The following is a 25172-nucleotide window of genomic DNA, read 5'->3' as shown; positions in this document are numbered from 1 at the left end:
TTTGGATTTTTTTAAGCCTTCCAACCTGAAGATAATCTAGTATAAACCTTGGAATAATCTAGAATCTCTGGGCATTAGGTGGAGTTCAGTTCGGAGTGGGTAAAAGAATTCTGGAATTGTGAATTCAGTTTCTATTTCCGCTCAGTTTTCTACCCATTAAAGAAATTATTCCATGTCAGCCTGAAGTCAGGACCAAACACTGAGGAGAATATAAGATTGGGAGTTATTTTCCCCGTAATATTCCCCTCTGCTCTACCAGGCTGTCATTAGTAAGGATGTCTTAAATCCATACAGCTGCATGATTTCTTAAGCTGGACATATTGTTATTTCTATTCCTGCAGCCGTGAAGATAACTGACTTTTTAAAAGATCCATTGTATACCGAACAGACCAAACAAATCAAAGACAGACGATGAGGTTCCCAAGATTAACAAGATCTGATGGGCCTCAGTTCGTCTGTAAAATTAAGACTACAATAATTGCTATACAGAGTGGAGATTGACTTCTAAAAGCAAAAACAATTTTTTAAGTACTATAAGAAAAACAAGCTGAGAAATGTGTTGCTGTATTATTGCTGATGTAGCACATGTTTGTTATGGTTATAAAAATAGTATATATAAGTAAAATTATATATATATATATATAGTATATGAAAATATTTGTGGTTTTAGTAGCTAAGCTAAAGTGTTTTTATTTACAATGACAGGAAGAAAACTATTTTCTACCCCAAAGTAACAGTGCTTCTGCAGGTAGCATCGCAAACTCCCAATGCACCTTCGGAAGATTTTAAACTGCACGTTAAATCTTGCATTTTGAAACTGTGAGTCTTCCTGTGTGGCCAAAGCTCTCCCCGTGGAAATGATTTTCTTGAAGCCTCGTCTCAAAAAACGCTGTCATTTTCCGCCGAGTTTGCCATTTCCCACCCCCTTCGTGTGCACTTTTCTTTGATAAAGAAGGTCCTCTTGGTGGCACAGCCCTGGAGATTTAGAAGTTCGCCTCCTGAACAATTGTTTCTCAAAATTATTCAAACTGCATTTCAAGATGATGGGGTGTCTGTGTCTTTCTTCCCTCTCCAGCTTCTCGACAATGAGACTGCTGCGGGGTTGCCAGGGCTCAGCTGCTTTCATCATCAGAAGGCCTGCTCTTGGCAGTGAGCTTGGGGCTGGCACGGTGGGGACTGGGGCTCTGGCGGCCTGGTTAGCCAATGATGTGGTTAATGAGCACACACTTCCTTTCAAGTGCCGTCTTTTGGACAAATCAAACCTGTTTGCATTCTAATTGCTCTCCTTGGTGGCTTAGACTTTCTTCTGTTACCTTTCTTCTAAAAGGCTATCACAATTGCCCAGCGCTTGCATATAAGATTCCTACACAAAACCATATTACGATATATGGATTTATTGGAAGCAGGCTGGTGGGTAGAAAGAAGATTGATATGAGAGTGAGAAGACCGGTGCCCTCACCCTGACTCAGCCACGTGGAAGAGGCGTGACGTTGTACAAATGACTTCACACCTGTACCTCCATTCCCCTAGCAGGAAAATGAAAATGTCGAACTAGGTGATGCTAAGATACTTTTTAGCTCTGAAAATCAAAGTAACTAACCTTTTCTTCTCTGCAAAGGCATTAGAAAATTAGAATCTCTGCATCTTCCTCTCCAAAAATAAAATTTTCTATAGTGTTTTCTCTTTTTTTTAAACTATAAGTTCTAGGATACATGTGCACAATGTGCAGGTTTATTACATATGTATACATGTGTCATGTTGGTGTGCTGCACCCATTAACTCGTCATTTACATTAGGTATATCTCCTAATGCTATGCCTCCCCCTTCTCTCCACCCCACAACAGGGCCTGGTGTGTGATGTTCCCCTTCATGTGTCCAAATGTTCTCATTGTTCAATTCCCACCTATGAGTGAGAACATGCAGTGTTCGGTTTTCTGTTCTTGCAATAGTTTGCTGAGAATGATGGTTTCTAGGTGCATCCATGTCCCTACAAAGGACATTAACTCATCCTTTTTTATGGTTGCATAGTATTCCACGGTGTATATGTGCCACATTTTCTTAATCCAGTCTGTCATTGATGGACATTTGGGTTGGTTCCAAGTCTTTGCTATTGTGAATAGTGCCACAATAAACATACATGTGCATGTGTCTTTATAGCAGCATAATTTATAATCCTTTGGGTATATAACCAGTAATGGGATGGCTGGGTCAAATGGTATTTCTAGCTCTAGATCCTTGAGGAATCGCTACACTGTCTTCCACAATGGTTGAACTAGTTTACAGTCCCACCAACAGTGTAAAAGTGTTCCTATTTCTCCACATCCTTTCCAGCACCTGTTGTTTCCCGACTTTTTAATGATTGCCATTCTAACTGGTGTGAGATGGTATTTCTGTGGTTTTGACTTGCATTTCTCTGATGGCTAGTGATGATGAGCATTTTTTTCATGTGTCTGTTGGCTGCATAAATGTCTTCTTTTGAGAAGGGTCTGTTCATATCCTTGGCCCACTTTTTGATGGGATTGTTTGTTTTTTCTTGTAAATTTCTTTGAGTTCTTTGTAGGTTCTGGATATTAGCCCTTTGTCAGATGAGTAGATTGCAAAAATTTTCTCCCATTCTGTAGGTTGCCTGTTCACTCTGATGGTAGTTTCTTTTGCTGTGCAGAAGCTCTTTAGTTTAATTAGATCCCATTTGTCAATTTTGGCTTTTGTTGCCATTGCTTTTGTTGTTTTCTACATGAAGTCCTTGCCCATGCCTATGTCCTGAATGGTATTGCCTAGGTTTTCTTCTAGGGTTTTTATGGTTTTAGGTCTAACATTTAAGTCTCTAATCCATCTTGAATTAATTTTTGTATAAGGTGTAAGGAAGGGATCCAGTTTCAGCTTTCAACATATGGCTAGCCAGTTTTCCCAGCACCATTTATTAAATAGGGAATCCTTTCCCCATTTCTTGTTTTTGTCAGGTTTGTCAAAGAACAGATGGTTGTAGATGTGTGGTATTATTTCTGAGGGCTCTGTTCTTTTCCATTGGTCTATATCTCTGTTTTGGTACCAGTACCATGCTGTTTTGGTTACTGTAGCCTTGTAGTATAGTTTGAAGTCAGGTAGCGTGATGCCTCCAGTTTTGTTCTTTTGGCTTAGGACTGTCTTGGCAATGTGGGCTCCTTTTTGGTTCCATATGAACTTTAAAGTAGTTTTTTCCAATTCTGAAAAGAAAGTCATTGGTAGCTTAATGGGGATGGTGTTGAATCTATAAATTATCTTGGGCAGTATGGCCATTTTCACAATATTGATTCTTCCTATCCATGAGCATGGAATGTTTTTCCATTTGTTTGTGTCCTCTTTTATTTCATTGAGCAGTGGTTTGTAGTTCTTGTTGAAGAAGTCCTTCACATCCTTTGTAAGTTGGGTTCATGGGTATTTTATTCTCTTTGAAGCAATTGTGAATGGGAGTTCACTCATGATTCGGCTCTCTGTTTGTCTGCTACTGGTGTATAAGAATGCTTGTGACTTTTGCACATTGATTTTGTATCCTGAGACTTTGCTGAAGTTGCTTATCAGCTTAAGGAGATTTCGGGCTGAGATGATGGAGTTTTCTAAATATACAATCATGTCATCTGCAAACAGGGACAATTTGACTTCCTCTTTTCCTAATTGAATACCCTTTCTTTCTCCTGCCTGATTGCCCTGGCCAGAACTTCCAACACTATGTTGAATAGGACTGGAGAGAGAGGGCATCCCTATCTTGTGCCAGTTTTCAAAGGGAATGCTTCCATTTTTTGCCCATTCAGTATGATATTGGCTGTGGGTTTGTCATAAATTGCTCTTATTATTTTGAGATATGTTCCATCAATACCGAATTTATTGAGAGCTTTTAGCATGAAGGGCTGTTGAATTTTGTCAAAGGCCTTTTCTGCATCTATTGAGATAATCATGTGGTTTTTGTCTTTGCTTCTGTTTATATGCTGGATTACATTTATTGATTTGCATATATTGAACCAGCCTTGCATTCCAGGGATTAAGCCCACTTGACCATGGTGGATAAGCTTTTTGATGTGCTGCTGGATTCCGTTTGCCAGTATTTAATTAAAAATTTTTGTATCAATGTTCTTCAGGGATATTGGTCTAAAACTCTCTTTTTTTGTTGTGTCTCTGCCAGGCTTTGGTATCAGGATGATGTTGGCCTCATAAAATGAGTTAGGGAGGATTCCCTCTTTTTCTATTGATTGGAATAGTTTCAGAAGAAAGGTACCAGCTCCTCCTTGTACCTCTGGTAGAATTCAGCTGTGAATCCGTCTGGTCCTGGACTTTTTGTGGTTTGTAGGCTGTTAATTATGGCCTCATTTTCAGAGCCTGTTATTGATCTATTCAGGGATTCAACTTCTTCCTGGTTTAGTCTTGGGAGAGTGTATGTGTCCAGGAATTTATCCATTTCTTCTACGTTTTCTAGTTTATTTATGTAGAGGTGTTTATAGTATTCTCTGATGGTAGTTTGTATTTCTGTGGGGTCAGTGGTGATATCCCCTTTATCATTTTTTATTTGCATCCATTTGATTCTGCTCTCTTTTCTTCTTTATTAGTCTTGCTAGTGGTGTATCAGTTTTGTTGATCTTTTCAAAAAACCAGCTCCTAGATTCATTAAACTTTTTGAAGGTTTTTTTGTGTCTCTATCTCCTTCAGTTCTGCTCTGATCTTAGTTATTTCTTGCCTTCTGCTAGCTTTTGAATGTGTTTTCTCTTGCTTCTCTAGTTCTTTTAATTGTGATGTTAGGGTACCAATTTTAGATCTTTCCTGCTTTCTCTTGTGGGCATTTAGTGCTATACATTTCCCTCTACACACTGCTTTAAATGTGTCCCAGAAATTCTGGTACGTTGTATCTTTGTTCTAATTGGTTTCAAAGAACATCTTTATTTCTGCGTTCATTTTGTTATGTACGCAGTCATTCAGGAGCAGGTTGTTCAGTTTCCATGTAGTTGAGTGATTTTGAGTGAGTTTCTTAATCCTAAGTTCTAGTTTGCACTGTGGTCTGAGAGACAGTTTGTTATAATTTCTGTTCTTTTACATTTGCTGAGGAGTGCTTTACTTACAACTATGTGGTCAATTTTGAAATAAGTGTGATGTGGTACTGAGAAGAATGTATATTCTGTTGATGTCTATTAGGTCCACTTGGTGCAGAGCTGAGTTCAATTCCTGGATATCCTCGTTAACTTTCTGTCTCGTTGATCTGTCTAATGTTGACAGTGGGGTGTTAAAGTCTCCCATTATGATTGTGTGGGAATCTAAGTCTCTTTGTAAGTCTCTAAGGACTTGTTTTATGAATCTGGGTGCTCCTGGATTGGGTACATATATATTTAGGATAGTTAGCTCTTCTTGTTGAATTGATCCCTTTACCATTATGTAATGGCCTTGTCTCTTTTGATTTTTGTTAGTTTAAAGTTTTTATCAGAGACTAGGATTGCAACCCCTGCCTTTATTTGTTTTCCATTTGCTTGGTAGATCTTCCTCCATCCCTTTATTTTAAGCCTATGTGTGTCTCTGCACATGAGATGGGTCTCCTGAATACAGCACACTGATGGGTCTTGACTCTTTATCCAATTTGCCAGTCTGTGTCTTTTAATTGGAGCATTTAGCCTATTTACATTTAAGGTTTATATTGTTATGTGTGAATTTGATCCTGTCATTATGATGTTAGCTGGTTATTTTGCTCATTAGTTGATGCAGTTTTTTCCCAACATCAATGGTCTTTACATTTTGGCATGTTTTTGCAGTGGCTGGTACCAGTTGATCCTTTCCAAGTTTAGTGCTTCCTTCGGGAACTCTTGTAGGGCAGGCCTGGTGGTGACAAAATCCCTCAGCATTTGCTTGTCTGTAAGGGATTTTATTTCTCCTTCACTTATGAAACTTAGTTTGGCTGGATATGAAATTCTGGGTTGAAAATTCTTTTCTTTAAGAGTGTTGAATATTGGCCCCTACTCTCTTCTGGCTTGTAGAGTTTCTGTCGAGATATCCACTGTTAGTCTGATGGGCTTCCCTTTGTGAGTAACTCTACCTTTCTCTCTGGCTGCCCTTAACATTTTTTCCTTCATTTTAACTTTGATCAATCTGACAATTACGTATCTTGGAGTTGCTCTTCTCGAGGAGTATCTTTGTGGCATTCTCTGTATTTCCTGAATTTGAATGTTGGCCTGTCTTGCTAGGTTGGGGAAGTTTTCCTGGATAATATCCTGCAGAGGGTTTTCCAACTTGGTTCCATTCTCCCCATCACTTTCAGGTACATCAATCAGATGTAGATTTGGTCTTTTCACATAGTCTCATATTTCTTGGAGGCTTTGTTTCTTTTTACTGTTTTTTCTCTAAACTTCTCTTCTCACCTCAGTTCATTCATCTGATCTGCAATCACTGATACCCTTTCTTCTAGTTGATTGAGTTGGTTACTGAAGCTTGTGAATTTGTCACGTAGTTCTCATGCCATGATTTTCAGCTCTATCAGGTCATTTAAGGACTTCTCTACATTGGTTATTCTAGTTAGCCATTCATCTAATGTTTTTTCAAGGTTTTTAGCTTCTTTGTGATGGGTTTGACCTTTCTCCTTTAGCTTGGAGAAGTTTGATCATCTGAAGTCTTCTTCTCTCAATTCGTCAAAGTCATTCTCTGTCCAGCTTTGTTCCATTGCTGGCAAGGAGCTGTGTTCCTTTGGAGGGGGAGAGGCACTCTGATTTTTAGAATTTTCAGCTTTTCTGCACGGTTTTTTCCCCATCTTTGTGGTTTTATCTACCTTTGGTCTTTGATGATGGTGATGTACAGATGGGGGTTTGCTGTGGATGTCCTTTCTGTTTGTTAGCTTTTCTTCTAACAGTCAGGACCCTCAGCTGCAGGTCTGTTGCAGTTTTCTGGAGGTCCACTCCAGACCCTGTTTGCCTAAGTATCAGCAGCAGAGACTGCAGAAGAGTGAATATTGCTGAACAGCAAATGTTGCTGCCTGATTGTTCCTCTAAAAGCTTCGTCTCAGAGGGGTACCCAGCCATGTGAGGTATCAGTTTGCCCCTACTGGGGGGTGCCTCCCAGTTAGGCTACTCGGGGGTTAGGGACCCACTTAAGCAGGCAGTCTCTCTGTTCTCAGATCTCATACTCCATGCTGGGAGAACCACTACTCTCTTCAAAGCTGTCAGAAAGGGACATTTAAATCTGCAGAGGTTTCTGCTGCCTTTTGTTTGGCTATGCCCTGTCCCCAGAGGTGGAGTCTACAGAGGCAGGTAGGCCACCTTGAGCTGTGGTGGTCTCCAACCAGGTGGAGCTTCCCCGGGCGGCTTTGTTTACCTACTCAAGCCTCAGCAATGGCGGGCACCCCTCCCCTAGCATCGCTGCTGCCTTGCAGTTAGATCTCAGACTGCTGTGCTAGCAATGAGAGAGGCTCCGTGGGCGTGGGACCCTCCGAGCTAGGCGCAGGATATAATTTGGTGTGCCGTTTGCTAAGACCCTTGGAAAAGCACATTATTAGGTTGGGAGTGACCTGATTTTCCAGGTGTTGTGTGTCACGGTTTCCCTTGGCTAGGAAAGGGAATTCCCTTACCCTTTGTGCTTCCCGGGTGAGGCCTTGCCCCGCTTCAGCTCTCACTTAGTGGGCTGCACCCACTGTCCTGCACCCACTCTCTGACACGCCCCAGTGAGATAGACCTGGTACCTCAGTTGGAAATGCAGAAATCACCCATCTTCTGTGTCGCTCACACTGGGAGTTGTAGCCTGGAGTTGTTCGTATTTGGCCATCTTGGAGCCTCCCTCCAAAATTTTCTATATTTTATAAATGTTTACATTATATTCTACTAAATTTCTGCATGATTAAAATGCTGTAAGTTCAGGTATACAGTACTGAGTTTCAGTAAGTTAAAAACCTCCCTGGAATCAAGCTACTGTATTTTAGTCTTCTTTTCTTTATCAGCAGTTTTAACAAAACTGACATCTTTTAAAAGGTGGTAACAGGAAAATACAGTTACTAAAAAATATGTATATCAAATGATTGCAATTGTTAATTAATCTGAAAGTACACAAAGTTTAGTACAGTGTGGACACAAGTAGAAGATTCATCTGATGTTGGGTAAACACTACAATGACCACAGTTAAAAAGACAGTGGATAGAGCAAGTACAGGCCAACAACAAACTTAGTGAATGTGAATTTTGTAAATGATAAAAACATATTACAAATACATGGGGAAAAAGCTCCTTCATAATGATGCTGAGAAAAACAATTAATTATATGAAAAAATGTGAAATTAGACTCTTTCCCTAAAGCATTCACCATATTACAGATGAGTTTTTTTAAAGTGAAAATGAAGCTATAGAACTGTAAGCCATTAAAGGAATATTTATCTACAGAAGAAATCTGGAGGAACTTCCAAGAGTAAGACTGACAGATTTGTAAATTTTAAATCCATACTGTCAAAAATTATCATGAAAAATGAAACCAAGCTTCAGCAACTGCAATCCAGGAATGTTCTTGTGGATATCGGCAATGTGTCACTTTTTTATGCTAAATTGGATAAATATAACTAGCGTGCTTCCTCCCCTGTTGGCGATGACTTTGGCGATTTCCAAGTTTCGATCTTATGGATACAGTTTCTGCAGACATTTTTGAACAACTTGTGAGTGTATGTGTAATTGTATATTGTCTTTTTCTTGTGCAAATACCTAAGTTACATTTCTAGGTGATAGGTTAGTTGTATGTTTCATTGATAAGAAATTGCCAGGCCTTTTTCAAAGTCACGTGCCATGATACACTGCCACCAACGATGTCCTCGTGCTCCATTTGCTCCATATCCTTGTAAACTTTTTCTGTTACAAATCTTTATTCCTCTAGGTATTCTAATGGTGCATATTTAATTGTGGGTTTAATATGCATTTCGCTGATCACTAGTGATTGGAGCACTTTTTCACGTGCTCACTGGACATTCATGCAGCTTCTATTTGGAAAGCATCATTTCAACTATTTCACACATTCCTTTTGTGTTTTTAAAATGCTGTGTTGTGAAAGTTTATATATATTGCTATCACATATTTATATCGCCTTGTAATAGATCTTTTCCTCTCTATTCTCTTACGCTTTCTTCTGGGCATTACCTCAGAAATAAGTTACATGCATCCACTTCCATGCCTCAGGCTCTGGTATAAAGAGCTCTGAAGAGACAAAAAATACTCAAGTTCAATCCTTGCCTTTGACACTTTCCAACCATGAAGGCTTAAGGTGGTATTCAATTTCAAATTTACTTTCCCCATTTGTGAAACCTTCACAGCACATGTATTTGAGGCATATATATATATATATGTATATGTATACGGTGTATGTATGTGTATACAATGTGCATATATATGACATGTATACATATATGGTGTGTGTGTGTGTATATATACAGGGTGTGTGTGTGTATATATATATGAGGTACCAGTTCTTTGTTAAATGCATGTTTTGCAATTATGTTCTCCAAGTCTGTGATTTGCCTATTCATTTTCTAAAGAGTGCCTTTCAAGGAACAGACATTTTGTGGTTTTCTTTAATATGTATAAAGTTATTTTAAAATTTTGTCTCTTTTTAAGATTTCTATTGGTTACTGGGATTTTTCTAAGAAAACTTGGCCTGCCCTCAAATCATAAAACTTTATAATTTTATCTTTTACAGTAGACTTTGATCCACCTTGAGTTAAATTTTGGTTGCTATATGCAATTGTATTTTTATTTTTTAAAATTGTCAAATAGTATTTGTGAATATTCATTGGGCCCATGAAGCTTCCATATATATAATGTATAGTGATCTGATCTAGGTAATTAGCATATCCATCATCTCAAACATTTGTCATTCACTATCCTCCTCCTAGCTACCAGAAACTATAGAATATAATATGGTTTACTATAGTCATATTACAGTGCTGTCAGACACTAGGATGTGAACGGTGTGTTACAGGTTCTTTCCTTCTTTTTCTCGTTCCTTCCTTCCCTTCTTTCCCTTCCTTCCCCTCCTTCCTTCCTTTCTTCCTCTCTTCTTTCCTTCCTTTTTTGCTTCCTTTCTTGTGACTGTCTAGGTACTCCAGCATTGTTTATTAAAGACTTTCCTTTTCCTGTATGACTGTTCTGAAACTATTTTCAAAAATTATACTTGTGAGTCAGTTTCGGGCTCTTTATCACATTCTACTCGTCTATTTATTATTTCTTCTGCCAATAGCACACTATCCTGGTTACTGTAGCTTGTAGGAAATCTTGTTGTTTGTTTTATGTTATGTGCACACACACTACACATATCCACTTTCAATTTCTATAATCCTCAAAACTGAGTCACATACATGCACCTCCATGACTCAGGCTCTGCGTTGTGGGTATGGGCGAATGAAGACCTACTTTGTCTCACCTGCCTTCACTGATCTGACGCCAGGCTCACTGCTGTGCCTTTTCCCTCAATACTTTTTAAGTTTTATAAACGTAATCAAAAATTTATCTAAATATTCACCAAAATTGTAAACTGCATTAAAATTCAGAAGACCTCGACTGAAGTAAAGCATTACTATTTATCTGTATTTCCATGACAAAAATATTTAATTGTATTTATATTTAATTTATAAATAAGTTAAATTTATTATATTTGAGTGTTCTTAGAACTTTAAAACAGACATCATGGCTTACATTCTTCCTAGTGTATAGATGCTTTTTATGAATTATGTTTTAAAATTATATATATATACACACACATATATGACAACATACAAATATACAGAAAGGTTAATTTTATTACTTACATACAATGACTCATTTTCTATTGTTACTTGTAAATAACCAGGTAATACCTTTAGGGTGCAATTAGATTTATTATCACATGCTTTTTTTTTTTTCACTGAAAACTGAGTCTCTTAGAATATTGACAAGGTCTCTTTTAATATCAGAAATATTCCCAATCTCCAGTCTAATATCTTCATGTGATCTGAGACTACTGTTCTCTATTGACTCATTATGTGACACATCTATAAAAGCAGGAAATACACATATTTTTGCTTGTTTTCTTAATGGAAACTTGAAGCACATTTGTGAATATTATGTACTAGTATAATGTGAGTTGTTTGTAATTATTAATATTGGAGCTGCAGGCTGTTTCCCTCCCTGTACAGAACTCACATTGTTCTTTGACAGATCAACCTCATATGTGTGTGTGTGTGTGTGTGTGTGTGTGTGTGTGTGTGTGTGTGTAAAGTTATATAAGGTATTAGGCAGGTGAAATTTCCTTTTACCCAGCTTGAAGTTCTGCCTTAAATCCCTTTCATTGGCCCCGCCTTGCTGTGTATACCTGGACAGCAACATGTATTATCTTTGTCCTATAAAGCCTAGAGTAGACTAGAGATGAACATTACTTTAACTTTTCCTTTTACTAAAGAGACCTACCATTACACCGTTTGATTTTCCTGAATAATGGACTTCCTGAGTCGAAGGAATGGCCAAAGTCAGCTTTTCTATTTTAAGAAGACAGAACACAATACTGTCTTCTTCTCCATGTTTAATCTTTACATTAATATTTTAAAATGTATATTTTCCGGCAGATCCAGACGGGTGGATTGCTGGAGGTCAGGAGTTCCAGACCAGCCTGGCCAACATGGTGAAACCCCGTCTATACTAAAAATACAAAAATTAGCTGGTCATAGTGACAGTCACCTGTAGTCCCAGCTACTCGGGAGGCTGAGGCAGAGGAATCACTTGAATCCAGGAGGCAGAGTTTGCAGTGAACTGACATCTCATCACCGCACTTCAGCCTGGGTGACAGAGTGAGACCCTGTCTCAAAAAATAAATAAAATAGAATGTACATTCCTGCAAAATGCTGGATTAGAATTATTCTTTGATGGTCCTAGGTGGCTTGAGATCATCCTTGATGCCTGTCCAAGAAGTTGTCTGAAGAGGTGAAACATAAGCACCTCATCGCTCTAACAAGTTTTTACATTTGCCCTTTGCAGTGATCAAGCCAAGTAAACCTTGGTAAACTCTTGTTAAATAACCTGGAGTTTTCACGTCACGGACCGTTGTATACAAAGCATAGTTAAAAATGACTTTTGTTAGGGTGTGTAGGGAAGAGAAGATAATCTTTCTACATAACATTTATCTGTGTTTGCTGACAAAACTACTGCCATCTGGTCATACAAGTTAATCTCCTAGAGCCTATCCCTCTCCCTTGACCATAATCAAGCAGACTCTTAGGCCTATGAGAAGCCAAAAGTGCAGTGGCATACATAGAGTGAGGGTAAAAACGGGGCATGGAGCAGGGCACAGTGTCTCAGGCCTGTAATCCCAGTGCTTTGGGAGGCAGAGGTGGGCAGATGACTTGAGGTCAGGATTTCGAGACCAGCCTGGCCAATATGGCGAAATCCCATCTCTACTAAAATACAAAAAATTATCTGGTGTGGTGGTGCACACCTGTAATCCCAGCTACTCGAAAGGTTGAGGCAGGAGAAGCTCTGGAATCTGGGAGCTGGAGGTTGCAATGAGCCAAGATAGCATCACTGCACTCCAGTCTGGGTGATAGAGCGAGACTCCATATCAAAAAAAAAAAAAAAAAAAGGCATGGCTGGGGTATTGGTGACATGCAGCTACTGTCCTAATATGCAGATATACAGATTCTGCTGCGGCTGACAACACTATTGCTTCCATTCATCTTCTCTTTGACGTTATGAATAGATAGGAACTTTTAATTGTTAATCTGGCAATGAGACAGCAAATATTTTCTTAAACAGCTTTTGGTGGTTTAACTGTCTTTTTTATAGGAACTGGGGGTAAAGTCAAGAGAACTCTCAATTTTTCCATCATTCTCATGTATCAAAAATAGTTCCTGATGCAGCAGACTGGCAGCAGACCAAAGATTAATACTCAAATTCCTTCTGTTTTCCCGGACCGATAGAAAGTCTTCTATTTGAGTTATTCATTTATTCCCATATATTGTTCATGGCCAAGTTACAGAATAAATTAGCCACACTTCTTAGTATAATATTTGGCCAATTCCCTCTCCTCTAGAGATTATATTCACATTTTTTGTGAGTTAAATAATAAAAAACATTAAAATTTCAATCATCCATAATATTAAGAACGTATTTTAAAAGGTTAGTGAAGAAGACACTTCTCACAGCAGGAACACTGATCATATCTGGGACGAAGAGGACCATCCTACGTTGATTTCCCTATCCCACATTTTCCTACTGTTTCTGTACATCTTCATTGATGGTTTCGGGAAATACTCTTCACGATGCAGCCAGAAAAATCAAGAATTCAGAGTCCACTATTCTCACTGTGTTGGCAAAGTGACGGAAGATAGATTCTTCTATCATCTCAGCAGAGAATTGCTTATTTTATCCAGATTTATAGTGTCTGCAGAACAAGAATGCTGTCACTCATAATGACTCCAGCCATTATTTATTTATCAGCCCAGGTAAAAGTTATAAGTCACAGTACACCAGACAGCTGCTGGTTTTGCCTGTTCATCCATCACTCCCTCTTTGTCTGTTAACACTGAAGATTTTCCTCTGAAAACCACCTTTTCTCACTATCAGCCCCTGTAGTTTGCATGTGTTTGATCACATCCTTCCAGGTCTCCCAGGGAGCGTCCGTCTCAGAAGCTGGACACAGAGGTTGACCATACGTAGGTTATGTGGGCATCTTGAACCAAGAGGCACGCCTATATCTTCACTTGAACTATGAAGGGGATGGTTAATGGGTACAAACATGGAGTTAGAATAAATAAGTTCTAGTGTTTGAATGCACAACAGGTGACTACAGTGACTAATAACTTATTGTACATTTTTAAATGACTAAAAGAGTATAATTGGAACATTCATAACTCAAAGAAATGCTAAATGCTTAAGGTGATGGATGTCCCCTTTACCCTGACAGGATTAATACACATTGTATACCTGTATTCAAATATCTCATGTACCCGATAAATATATATACCTACTATGTAGTCATACAAGTTAATTTTTTTAAAAACATTAAAAAAGGAAAGATGATCCTTTCTGCTCTAGTTCCTAGCTGATACAATGTACATAGGGAGCTTCTCAGGGCAATATGGAAAAAAACACACCATAATAAGTCCACACCAAAGAAAGAAGACAAAGAGAGAGAAGAAAGCCTTTAATCTTCAGGTCCATAACATTTTTTTTTTCTTAAGTTTCTCTGAGTAGGGCTTCTGTGTCTTGCAACTAAAAACATACTAAGGAATAAATAATCAATCCTGTTATTAATGATAAGACAGGAAAGAATAATAGACACAAGTAAGAGGATTCAGACAGCAGAAACTGTCTGTGACTAGCTGTCTGATGTCATTGACAACATTGATTGTTGGTGTAAGCAGACATGGGTGGAATAAATTTCGAGGGTCACATTCTTGAGGAAAGGCTGAACCCTGGTATCCCCTGGAACAGAGATGCTGAGCAATTTCCTACAGAGGCGGGGAGGAGGAATGTTTGCTGCGTTGTGTTTGTCAGCCTTTGATGACTAGTGAATAGTGTTTTTAAATAAGGAGTCTTCAGTTTAAACAGAACAAAACTTGTGTACAGAAAAGTTGCTGTGTACTCCTCAAATCACACAGGAGTAAGGAGGAACAAAGTCAGATTTTAAAGCCAAGTCTGCCTGACATGAATCGGCACGTTCATCTACTATAACTTACTAATAACATTAGGGACACCAGTTATTTTACTAAGGCAAACAGCTGCTTTTCTGGGGGTAATAGACATATGTGATCAAAACAATCTCCCCCACCATCAGCCACAGTGCCTGACATATTTGTTATTAGAGATTCATTTGAATTCAGATTTTTAAAATTGCTGTGCTTTGGGGCAGAGGGCTTAATATATGTCTAATATATCATATGTCTAAATATATCATCCTGAACACCTTTTTCAAATCAGAAGGGCATTTTTGCCAGTATTAAATCCTTGAATCTTACTGATGGCTCTGCATCTTATGTAAAACTCCTTAGTTTACAAAGAATTTTTTGGCACAGTTTAATATGAACATCACTGGACCTTATATACTTATGAGATGGTTGAACCTTGGGACATCAGCATAGTTTGAGGGTGGAGGAGCAGAGCGTATGAAATGTTGACTGGAAAGTCAGGAAACATTTAAAGATGATATAACTTTGTGCAGGAAGAACATATGAATTTGTTTTATCTGCAGTCCATGATGAAAAGGAAACCTTACAGAATAAAAATTGTGATTAGTTGTAACATGAATAAGCAGGCTCTGCTATTAAACAGAAACATTAATGGACTATTAAGCATAAACGGAAAGCTAAAATATTCACCAAGATTAAAAAAGCAGCAACTGGGTCAAGCGCGGTGGCTCACGCCTGTGATCCCAGCACTTTGGGAGGCTGAGGGGGGTGCATTATCTGAGGTCGGGAGTTTGAGACCAGCCTGACCAACATGGAGAAACCCCATCTATACTAAAAATACAAAATTAGCCAGGCATGGTGGCGCATGCCTGTAATCCCAACTACTTGGGAGGCTGAGGCAGGAGAATCGCTTAAACCCTGGAGGCAGAGGTTGCTGTGAGCTGAGATGGCACCATTACACTCCAGCCTGGGCAACAAGAGCAAAACTTCGTCTCAAAAAATAAAAACTAAAAGTAATAAAAAATAAAAAAGCAGTAGCCAAGATATACTTTGAGCCAATGTCCTCTGAAACTAACAGTAGGGTCACTGTTATAAAAAAAGAGGAGCCCAAAGGAAGTGAAGAATTGCTGAGAGCACACTTAATCTAGTTAATTTATTTGATAGGGAGTTAGAAATCTGCAAATTAAGTTGCTGAAATATCGTCACTGATCTCGGAGAAAATGTGATTACTGAGTTTATTAGAATCCAGATGAAGAAATGCCACTGCACTTCCTTCAATATGGGTTTTGAGGAACTGAACCATACCAGAATCAATACATGTTTTCAGCAGGTCAACAGGAAGTCCTTGCAAAATAGGGTTCTTTAACTTACACATGCTTCAAAATTACCTGATGTCCTTATTTAGAAAAACAAAAATTGTTGGAACACAGTTCAAGAGTCTCAGAAGTCCAGACTGAGACATGAGAATTTGCATTCTTAACAAATTTCAAGGCAAATTTGTTTCTGATACTACGGGTCTAGGAAGCATGCACCGAGCAGCTCTTGGAATGCCTTGGTGAGCTGCGCTGAGCCAGCCATTTGACAGCATATTTTGGGAACCAACTGGAGAAGTCCAGGTGTTGCAAAAGCATGGTAATGAGCTGTATCTTTTTGTGTATTTGGAGACAAGCTCTCTCTCTGTCACCCAGGCTGGAGTGTAGTGGTGTGATCATAGCTCATTGCAGCATCCACCTCCCAGGCTCAAGCAATGCTCCCACTTCAGCCTCCTGAGTAGCTGGAACTACAGGCAGGTGCCATGGTCAGCACATTTTTTAATTTCCTGTAAAGATTGGGGTCACACTATGTTGCCCAGATGTCTCGAACTCCTGGGCTCAAGTGATCCACCTACCTCGGCCTCCCAAAACGCTGGGATTACAGGAGTGAGCCGCTGCATCTGGCTCCTCAAGTTGTATCTTCCTATTTAAAAGAAAAATAAATAAACTTTATTGTGTATGCTTGATGTTTAGAACATAATGCCATAGAATATCATCAAAAGTTAAATGACAACTATAGTGAAGCAGATTATCTCACAGTTACTTTCCTTGTGTGCAACAAGAATAGCTAAAATCTACTCATTAACTAAAACCGCTAATACAATTCAATATTATTAACTTTATTCCTTATATTGTACTTAATCTGCAAGTCTCTTTCATCAGTATTTCTGTTGACTGTGCTGTAGGTGACCAGAAAAACTCTTGCCATGCCTTTGCTCACTTCAGGTGCCTAAACTGGGGGTCATGCATGCATCACGTTTTCTATAGAAATTAGGTTTCTTAACCTCCAAAAAATATGGAATTCACTCTACATCATTTAAGTAGATGATATGTTAATTAAAGGTTATTGAGTTAATCACAGAATTATTAGAATGGCCAAAGAAATATATTCAAAGATAAGATCGCAGGGAAAATGCTGTACGCCATACCCCAAGCTGGCCTTCTGCTGCATCCCATTGAGGCGGTTAAACTTGCATGCTGTTGTCAACCCATAAACATACTGCACTAGGAACCCACAAACATACTGCATTAGGAACCTTCTTTGAAATCTTCCTCATGTCCCCAGCTACCACTCTTAGAACGGAGTGGATTCTCCACACAGAGCCTTTGTCCTAAAGTTGCTCACCTCTGTGTGGGTTCTGGAGGTGCATAAGAATCTTTCACAAGCCTGTACACTAACCACAAGCAAACTGAGAAATGTATATTTCTAGAGTCTACTTTCAAAAGGCACTATTTAGAATGTGGAGATCTATCCAAATTTAGGGAGAATGTTCCAAAAATGTCAGATGGCCTTTTCAGTGGGTGTTCTGGTTTATTGTTGTTGAACAAATGATACCAAAACTTGGTGACTTAAGACGATGATTTATCATCTCTCCTAGTTGAGTGGGTAGGTGGGAATGAATGAGGCAGTCCTCGCTTAAGGTTGCTCATGCATTTGCAGTCAGAAGTGGTTGGACCCATATCGTCTGGGAAAGGCTGCATGTCCAAGGCTGTTTCACCAACATGGATGCCAGTCAATGTTTTCTATCGACTGAGAGTCCTCTGGGGCTATGATCCAAGTGCTTACACTTGTCTTTTCTTTGATGTATGGGCTTCTCATAGCACCATTGCTGAATTTAAGAGAAAACAACAGAAGAAGTGTGTGTGTGAGGCAGGAACATGAAGAAGCCTCCAATTTCTCTAAAGGACTACTCCTGGATTTGGACAGTGTCACTTCTACCGTATTTCCATTGATCACAGGATTTGCCCAGATTCAGAAGGCAGAGTGGCAATATCACACTGCAAAATAGCATTCAAGATAAGAGCTGTTGCTGTGTCCTTTGGAGTATGCAATCTGACAGATTGCTATTTGAAAGTGGACAGATGGAGCATTTTCGCAGCTAACCCAACAAACAAACACCCATAACACATGCGCGCACACACACAAACACACTGTATCTTGATATTCAGTCAAAATTGTTTCTTTCTTGACTTTAAGTACTATGATAATTATCTTTACTGCCTACTTACCTATAAATGCTTAGCCAGAAGCCAGAATTTGAGATCTATCACTGTGATAGAAGTAGGAAAGAGAAAAAGCATTTGACAAAATTTAACACCCTTTCATGATAAAAACTCTCAACACAATAAGTATAGAGGAATTGTAACTCAACACAATAAAAGCCATAAATGACAAAGCTGTAGCTAACATCATACTCAACAGTGACAAGTTGAAAGCTTTTCTCTGGGATCAGGGAGAAGACAAGGATGCCCACTTTCAGTACTTTTCTACAGAGTTCTGGAAGTCTGAGCTGGAGCAATTAGACAAGAGAAATAAATAAAAGTCACCCTAATAGGAAAGGAAAAAGTGAAATTGTCTGTTTGCTGACAACATGATCTTATATAGAGAAAACTGTAAAGACTCCACCAAAAGCTGATAGAATTGATAAATAAATCCAGTAAAGTCACAGGATACAAAATCAACATACAAAATTGGTAGCATTTTTATACACTGATAAAAAGCTACCTGGAAAAGGAATAAAGAAAAGAATCCTGTTTACAACAGCAACAACAAATTAAATATTTAGGTATAAATTTGAAGTGGTAAAAGACTTTTATACAGAAAACTGTAAAACTGATGAGAAATGTTTTTAAATCACACAAATAAATGGAAAGGTATGCTGTGTTTATTGCTTAATAGAATACTGTTAAAATGTCCATACTATCCAAAGTGATCTACAGATTCAATGCAGCCACTATTAAAATTCTAATGTTATTTTTCACAGAAATGAAAAAAAATTCTTAAATTTGCGTGAAACCACAAAAGACCCCAAATAGCCACAAACAATCTTAAGTAAAAAGAACAAAGCTGCTGCTGCCAATTAAGCCGACTGAGTTCCTTTCCTCATGGGGGCCCAATGTGCAATGGCTGCAAACAGCCACTTCCTTGGTAGTGTATGTAGCCCATTTCTTGTATGGGTTGCTCTAAGGGACCTTGGGAGACAGGCTTTCAGATGTATGTTCTTGCCTCTGACCTTACACTACCCCAATGTAGACTCCAAACAGGCATGTGAGGTGCCTTTGGAAAGGCCCAGGGCACTGTGGCCAGGGTTTACATTGGCCAAGTTATCATGTCCATTTGCACCAAGCTGCAGAACAAGGAGCATGTGATTGAGGCCCTATGCAGGGCCAAGTTCAAGTTCCCTGGCTGCCAGAAGATCCACATCTCGAAGAAGTGGGGCTTCACCAAGTTCAATGCTGATGAATTTGAAGACATGGTGGATGAGGAGTGGCTTATCCCAGATGGCTGTGGGGTCAAGTACATCCCCAGTCATGGCCCTCTGGACGAGTGGTGGGCCCTGTACTCATCAGGGCTTCCACTGTGTTGCCCCTTCTTAACACTCACCAATAAATTCTACCTCCTGTCAAAAAAATAAAATAAAATAAAAAATAAAAAAAAAAAGAAGCATCAGACTGACTTCAAGATATATTACAAAGCACTTATAACCAAAACAGCATGGTACTCACATAACAACATGTTGACGAAAGGAACAGGACAGAAAGCCCAGAAATAAACCCATGCATTTATAGGCAATTGAGTTTTGACAAATGTGCCAAGAACATACAATGTTGAAAGGACAACCTCTTCAAAACTGGGGAAACTGTTCATCTCATGAAGACATCTATGAGGATTGTGTTTTCATAAGAACAGAAGAGGTAACAACAAATAAAATGATAAAAGAGAATGAGGCATATTGAAGTGGCTTCATTGTCTAGGGTAATACCTGAGACTCATTCCCTCACAGACACGGAAAGCTATGACTCAGACCACCAGAGTGAAGTTAGGAGCAGAAGTTTAATAGGTGAAAGAAAGAGAAGAACTCTCTGCACAGAGAGGGATCCCAGAGAAAATGGGTTGCTGCTTCCATGATGAACTACAGGAGGTTTTATAGATGAGCTTGAGGAGGCGGTGGGTTTTTTAACATAGGGCACAAAAGATCGGTCAGACCAGGTGTGCCATTTGCCTAACATGCAAAAATCTGGCCACCCCCATTCTAATCTTTTATGCAGAAATCTGGCGCCATGTTGCCTGTTTCTTTACTGCACACGTGGTGACAAAGAAAAGGGAAGATGGAGCCTCTGGGCTGAACACACCTGGCTCTCAGGTAGTGCCCAATTTCAGGCCCTCACTTTGTTTGGGGTTCTCCAGAGCAGTACCTACAGAAAGAGTTTGAGTCTTGCTTCCCACCTAACCACTAGAAAGCTACCTAAAGTATGCATCTAACCATCTCACCATCAAAGTTAAATAAAAATAAAACCAGACTTATTTTTTGGTTTAAGAACCACCGCCTTAGCAGCATACCACAGGACCTCAGTGACCTGGTGGCTGCTCCTGACTCCATCTGTAAAGGACTTTCCCACTTACATTTCCTGCATAGACTGTGGAGTGCCCTACCACAGGACTTTGAGTAAGCTGACCCCTGTTATTAAAATGCTAACCCCCCTGATTTTGATCTACACAACACCTACTCTTCCTTTCTGTAAGGACTTTGCTCTGGCATCACTTTCAGAAAATTTCTCTGTAGCCTCTATTCATTGTCCTGAACTGGATTCTCTTCTTTTCTCTGCTCTCATGAGTGCATCCTTCTAACAAATCCTTAGCCTATTTTATTATCTCCTGTTGTGTCTATCTCCATGACAGGGCTTGAAGGCTGCTGCAGGCAGGGATCATGTCCTATTTTTATTTCTGTATCCATTGCCCATAGCATAGGCTATTAATGAATATTTGCTGAATAAATAATTTTGTCTTCTTCCTGACCATTTGGAAGAAATGTTGCATTCTCAATAAGATGTTTAGTATTCTTTGTAAATGTTCTAGGAAACAGTATGAGGTACTTTGAGTTTATTTCCATCAATTCGCCAAATTTCAGAATTCTATAGCCACATGTAACAAGCAAAACTAAGACAAGAGATGCACACTTCGTAGTAGGGGCCAAAATGTTATTAGCACTTTCTCATTTGTGCCACTGATGTACAATCATGTCTTTGTAGAAAGAGACATACATTTCCACGGAAATTGTAGCACAGATCACATACCAACTCTGAATTGGTTAGTCTTTCTTCAACACCATAAAAATTATTTCTACCAATAACATAGTAATCCACACATTATTACTGAAGGATTTTTATTAATTCAAAGTCATCATCATTTGGTAGTCAGTGACATCCAGTCTTCTAAATTTTCAGAGGTCATTTTCCCCAGCTCTGAAACGAATAAGTATGTTCAAGAAAAAACAAAAACAAAACAAGAAACTTATTTGAGAAGGACTTAGCAAGGTCAATTTTGCAAAGTATCAAACTTAAATTCATAAGTATAAAAATTTTGATTTGAACATGTAAAGACAGCACAGTCCATTCCTTTCAAAGGTCTGTATCACTACACAATTTATGGAATAAACTATACACAAACAGCCAGTGGCAATATCAGAAATGCAGCAGCCAAACCAAAATCAATTATTCACATAATAAGCCCCTATCAATCATTAGTTAAAAATAATGTGCATGAGTGTAACAGAGAAATATGTTAAAATTATTGTGAAATTTGACTCCTTAATATTTCTTTGACAACATATGTTCTTAAACATTATGTAAACTCAGGAAGGTGGTGAGGGGCCTGTTCTCTCTGGCGGCAGGTGATATATCTCCTCTCTGTCACTGAATCTGAAAGGAAGCCAAACAAAATGGTGGAGAGAAAGTCTGGCAAGAGATGAGCACTAACCTAACTTTAATTCTCTTCCCCTGTTTCTGAGTGCTCAGATGGGGCATGTGGCTCATTATGCATTCATGAAAACATTTCGCCATTGTGTGCGCCTACCAAGACAATCGATTTAGACAACACAATGGCTTGGGAGTGATAGGGCCACACTCCAAATTTCAAAAGTACCAGGACACACAAAATCAAAACACACTATTTTTGTGATAATTGAATTTCACTCAGTTTTAGCCATACAAAAAATGAAAAATAAGGGAATTGCTTCCAATTGCAATTTTAGAAAATAATGGAGGTGGCAAGAATCAGAAATACACACCATTAACATTCAGAAATAATTTGTGTCAACAGTTTTATATATATGACATATGTATGTCCTTATTTTAAGAAGCATAAATCTCTTTAAAGCTAAAGAATTAAGCCTGTTAAATCACATGATTATGGAGAAAAACAACAGCTTTCAATGTTTTATATCTGCAGGGTAGCAAATTGTCCTTAGGGACAATTTTAATATATGCCACGAAGAACATTTATGCAAATGATACCTTTTCTAGAGCCGATGTTAAGAAAAGACTTCCTAAGTAAAATTGTTGTCTTGACTCATGAAACTTAACTTAGCTAAAGAAGATGTACACTGGCCTCTTGCAATGTCTGAACTGGTTGAATCTAGTGCTTTTATTTGCAAACGTGAGCACTGAGGTTTTGCTTTTAATGAGAGCAGCCATTTTTTTTCTTTTTAATGCAGTTCAGGGTTGCTCTGCCACATTCAACAACAGTTTCCAAAGAATCTACCTTTAGAAGTGACAGCATAAGCAGTTACTGAGTGGCTATTGTTTTCTACTAAGATAATTAAGATTCATTGAGATTCCTGACACATCATTGATCTACATATGCTTAATAAAAATTATACATAATACAGAATTTCTATAAGGGAAATCTGAGACTCATTGCTTCTGGGTTTTGTTTGTTTATTTTTTTGAGAGGGAGTTTCGCTCTTGTTGCCCAGGCTGGAGTGCAATGGCACAATCTCGGTTCACTGCAACCTCCGCCTCCCAAATTCAAGTGATTCTCCTGCCTCAGCCTCCCAAGTAGCTGGGATTACAGGCACATGCCACCACGCCCAGCTAGTTTTTGCATTTTTAGTGGAGAAGGGGTTTCTCCATGTTGATCATGCTGGTCTCAAACTCCTAACCTCAGATGATCCAGCCACCTAGGCCTTCCAAAGTGCTGGGATTACAGCCATGAGCCTCTGCACCCGACCTTTTTTTCCCCCTCTCTTTAATATTAGTAACTCTCCCCTTTGCTTGTCATGTTGCACCATAAAAAGTTGATAAAGTACACAGAGGAATTACTAGGATAATACCAGACAAGTTCCATTCACCAGCAAATAGAAAGATTAGACAGACACTCAGATATTAAGAGAGTTGTTCAGACATGGAGTGTATGCTTTAGTAAGATCTTTGGAATATGTAGAAATAATATTGTGTTGTAGAATTCAGGATTTGTATAACTCCCTGGGAAACACATATTACTATTTAGATACATAATAAACAATATGAATCAAAGAAAAATGACAGGATTTTAGCTCATGTTTCCTCGTTCTTAGACGCTGTTAGAGTAGGCAGTTATGCAGACATGAGTAAAGCAGGAGTGATGACCCCCAGGAATGTCAGGTGACCATCAGGTGATGGTCAGGTGGTTATTAAACTATCTCTGTAACATAACAATTGGTTGCAGCCAGTGCCAGGGAAAGACAGTCTCCCAACAGACAGAAAATACCTGACGCTGGTGATCAGCAGCTTCCCATAAGATCTCAGGAGCTGGATGACTGCGCTCCAACAGGGCACCAAGAAACAAAATAGCACATTTTAACTGGTATATGACCTTCCTCTAGGAATGGTCAACCGGTAATGGAAAACGCCTCAAGTAGGAACAACACACACCAGGCCCTGCTGAGGGGTCAGGGGTGAGGGGAAGGAACTTAGAGGACGGGTCAATAGGTGTAGCAAACCACCATGGCACACGCACACCCAGGTACCTACGTAAGGAACCACCGCGGCACCCGCGTACCTAGGTAACGAAGCACCGCGGCACCCGCCTGCTTGCCTAACGAAGCACCGCGGCACCAGGATGCCCGCGTAACGAAGCACGGCGGCACCCGCGTACGTACGTAAGGAAGCACGGCGGCACCCGCGTACGTACGTAAGGAAGCACGGCGGCACCCGCGTGCGTACGTAATGAAGCTCCGCGGCACCCGCGTACGTAGGTAATGAAGCCCCGCGGCACCCGCGTACGTAGGTAATGAAGCCCCGCGGCACCCGCGTACGTAGGTAATGAAGCACCGCGGCACCCGGGTGCCTACCTGACGAAGCACCGCGGCACCCGGGTGCCTACCTGACGAAGCACCGCGGCACCCGGGTGCCTACCTGACGAAGCACCGCGGCACCCGGGTGCCTACCTGACGAAGCACCGCGGCACCCGCGTGCCCAGGTAACCAAGCACCGCGACACATGCATATCTATGTAACAAACCGGCACATTGGGCACATGTATCATAGTTTTCTTTTTTTTAAGACATTTAAAAAAAAAAAGAAAAATGCCTCAAGTGAGCATGCGCACAACTTCAGTAAACACACTGAGCATGTGGCCCCTCCCAAGTGCTGACAGGCCTCTGCCCATGCAGACAGCTCACCCCGAGGGAAGACTCAAGGGAGTAGAACTGCGAACTCGAGAATCACACCGATGTGTAAAACCCCAAGGCAAGGATGAAATAGGGCACTTGGATCTCTGAAGTCACCCGCTGGGCCCTCTTCCGAGTGTACTTTACTTCCTTTCATTCCTGGTCTGAAACTTTTTTTTCTCTCTCTTTTTTTTTCTTTTTTTATTACACTTTAAGTTCTAGGGTACATGTGCACAACTTTTTAACAAACTCTCAGTCCTGCTCCTGCAGCCTTCCCCTGCCTTAAACTTACTTCTGCCTCTCAGCTGAATTCTTTCCTCCGAGGAGGCAAGGATCAGGTGGAGTTTGCTGCAGATCTGTGGGATTTGCCACTGGTAAAAAAAACTTTGTAATAGAAAAACACATTCTTCTAATTTTGAAATAAAACTAAGTTTTACCCAACCTTTTATCGGCTCTCCAGGGATGACAAAAAAGTAACCTTTTCTGAAACTGCCTCTAATTGTGTTTTATATTTTCCTGCTGTGTATTTTCTGAGGGTGATAACTTAGAAATTTGAGAGTCATGCTATAAATTAAGAAATAATTCACAAT

At 39.6% G+C, this 25172-nt stretch overlaps 1 long non-coding RNA gene and 1 other non-coding gene across 2 annotated transcripts; one reads left to right on the top strand and one right to left on the bottom strand.

The window, feature by feature from the left end:
- Positions 1 to 10746: 10746 nt before the first annotated feature.
- On the bottom strand, positions 10747 to 24079 carry LOC103215284 (uncharacterized). Its single transcript, XR_490078.3, has 3 exons — positions 23974 to 24079; positions 16511 to 16578; positions 10747 to 13700 (listed from the first exon to the last, which is right to left on the bottom strand). It is a non-coding gene; the product is annotated as an uncharacterized lncRNA (long non-coding RNA).
- On the top strand, positions 19006 to 19141 carry LOC119619507 (small nucleolar RNA SNORA70). The gene has a single exon (XR_005235975.1). It is a non-coding gene; the product is annotated as a small nucleolar RNA SNORA70 (small nucleolar RNA).
- Positions 24080 to 25172: the final 1093 nt, after the last annotated feature.

Source organism: Chlorocebus sabaeus, chromosome 8 (assembly GCF_047675955.1).
Source record: "Chlorocebus sabaeus isolate Y175 chromosome 8, mChlSab1.0.hap1, whole genome shotgun sequence".
Lineage (NCBI taxonomy): Eukaryota > Metazoa > Chordata > Mammalia > Primates > Cercopithecidae > Chlorocebus > Chlorocebus sabaeus.
Note: the sequence above shows the minus strand (reverse complement) of the source record. Positions and strands in the feature narration are given on the sequence as shown.